This window comes from Drosophila biarmipes, unplaced genomic scaffold (assembly GCF_025231255.1).
Source record: "Drosophila biarmipes strain raj3 unplaced genomic scaffold, RU_DBia_V1.1 ptg000005l, whole genome shotgun sequence".
Classification (NCBI taxonomy): Eukaryota; Metazoa; Arthropoda; class Insecta; order Diptera; family Drosophilidae; genus Drosophila; species Drosophila biarmipes.
The window spans coordinates 4,729,538-4,732,241 of record NW_026114527.1 but is presented as its reverse complement, the minus strand read 5'-3'; the positions used below and the strand labels follow the sequence as shown (position 1 = coordinate 4,732,241).

General features: G+C 34.7%; 1 protein-coding gene across 4 annotated transcripts in view; it reads left to right on the top strand.

The window, feature by feature from the left end:
• Positions 1-2,704, top strand: part of LOC108036172 (transcription-associated protein 1) — a 223,684-nt gene that overhangs the window by 108,498 nt on the left and 112,482 nt on the right. The gene's annotated exons all lie outside the window — the stretch shown is intronic.

Genomic DNA, 2,704 nt, shown 5'->3' with positions numbered 1-2,704 from the left:
CCAATGGTTCGTCACGTGCCACGCAATACGATCCTCGATTTAAAGGTTGTCCATCAAGAGTTAAGTCATTGTTCTTGACGTTCTCTACTTCTCGCGTTAGCAAATTATCTTCCACATTATAGGCTTATAAAGTAGTATAACGCTGACTAGTCACGACTACAAATGTCGCTCAGAGGTCTCCTGTAATTGCACGGGCAACAACAAAACTGATACTTGCCGCTGAAAAGTTTATAGCATTCTTTAAAACTGTAATAGACTGCAAAAAAATTTATATATGAATGTTTTAAATAAGGAACCATGTTCCGACAAACTTACTTCCTTTTTATGTCTTCGACGATAAGATCTCGACGTTCTGAATCCTGAGCTTTGAAAAATATTGTATTGGATTTACTTGTATAAAATATTGATGTTCTTAAGTATTCCAATTCGCTTGAACAAAAAATATATAATATATGTAATATAATATATATCATGATGCCTATTTTGTCTAGCGATTCGCTTGATTTAAATGTATGTTTCAATGTTTTTGTTTTTAACTTAAAATATATTATATACGGCAATTGGCTTTGGGTTATGCAAAAAGTTACTTTAGCTTACATTTTTTCACACATTAATATTAAACCTCTAGTTTTTTCGAAGTATGCTATTGGTCACTACGCCTCTGATCGGATACTGGGGTCACAAACATCACGGTATGTCGGATGTCATCATTATTGTTGATCCTCTCCACTTTCTTTGATTAAATTGGCGTCGGTGATCCGAACTTAGGGGCTGTTTAATAGGGGGGCTAGAACATGTCTAAGCATTACATAATGGTTTTATTAATTTCTTACTTTTTAACCATTTTTGGTTTAGTTTTGGCCTTAATAGGAATCATTATGCTTCGTAATGACGTAACGGATGAACAAATGGGTCAGAAATCGGGTTTTATGTGTTTTGTGATGCGATGTCTACCTAATTTTTAAAGAAATTTGTCGAAAACCCAACTAATCAAACTGTTTCACGCGAACGTTCTGCATCTCTTCTACATTTCTTTTCAACCTGGAAAATGTATCCGTATATTAATACGAAATTTTAAGTCTGAAGATCAGAATGTATATTTTAGTCAAATCTCATATCTCTTTCTTAAAATAAAGTGAAGCGTTACTATTATTTTTTTCGAGGGAAATCTATGAATATCTGCTGCTTTCGAGTACTGAAGAACTTTAGTAATAATTATTGTTTTCCAATGCAAATGTATGATACTATATAAGATGTCGGCCTTAGAGCGGGGAAACGATTAAGCAGCAATGCCTCTTAAAAGGAGTTCATTTCATGCACGCATTCATTACCTCATACATTATTTAATTCAAAAATGGCATTAATAAAGGAGAGCACCATTTTTTATTCCAGACTATTGTGTGCTACCGCCTCAGAGCTTAATAATAAAACTATGAGAATTATAATTATAGTTGGTTCCAACATCCATCAATTGTGTATCGTCTCAAATTTGTAGTCGACGATCACGAGAGGTGCTCTGGTGAGAGAGCGGTACTGACATTCTACAGGTAGATCATTGCTTAAATAAGCAAATAAATAAACATGCTTGGATTAGCATGTCAACCAACAGACAATTTAATTGCCAACTTGCGAGTCTCCAGTGAGCTCTGAGCTGCAGTCATACACACATAACGTCAAACGTCCTGCACACGTCGTATCAGATTAATGTATTTTTGAGAACGTACCATGCGTTTTAGAACCGATTTCTTTGACCTAGACAGTACAGAAGATTTTATTCCAGAAACATGGACTTCACTCGATCTAGCTGTATCCATACGCACAGTTGGTTCGCTTACCCCTGTGTCAACAGGAACTGCTGCTACCAAGGTCGGATTTGGGTTGGATTCCATAGTCGTGATAACGGCGGTTAAGCTGGCTTTCTTACGTTTAGGCGACTCAGTTAATAATCTTTGACTCTGCTGGTAAATCCTGCACATTTGACGTGCATCATCGAACCGCAAAGCCAGCTAAAAATAAAGGGGTCTTTCGTTGAAAACGGAAGTGTACAGCTTTTCTTGGAACAGACATAGGTCATTATAAGAAAACAAAAATAAAAATTAAATGAAATAAAAGTATCAATAATACCGCAAAGTAAATTTGGGAATAGGATGAAATTCAAAAACACAAAGGCACAAAACGCAAAAAAAAAAAATAGGAGCGCGAAAATTAATCAAACGTAATTGAACGACACTACCAACATTAAGCACGAACAAATACAATGTAAATCAAGCAAGAGAGAGAAAGAAAGAGAGAGAGTTACAGAAGTGGCACCCAGAAAAGAGGATAAATTACAGTATAAAATAGAGCGTTAGAAATTGAGAAGGAGTGAAAGAGTTCTAGCATGTTTAGAGAGCGTAAGTTACAATAACAAAGCTAAGAGATTAAATAAATCTAATAGAAATGTTAAAATAACTATAAAGACATACCCGTTTACTGGGAGATCTATTTACAATTTCTCACACACAAGGCTAAGCTTTGTAAATAAATACACACAAAACACTCGCACACAAAAAACTCGGAGCACAAAAGTAAACACAGCTGTTCACAAACGACGCTAAATCGAAATATGTCACTTAAACACAAAAAAATATCTATAGGAACAATATCTTCCTAAAGTGATTTAAAAACATAAAAAAATTTAATAATAACAATAAAATAAATAGTC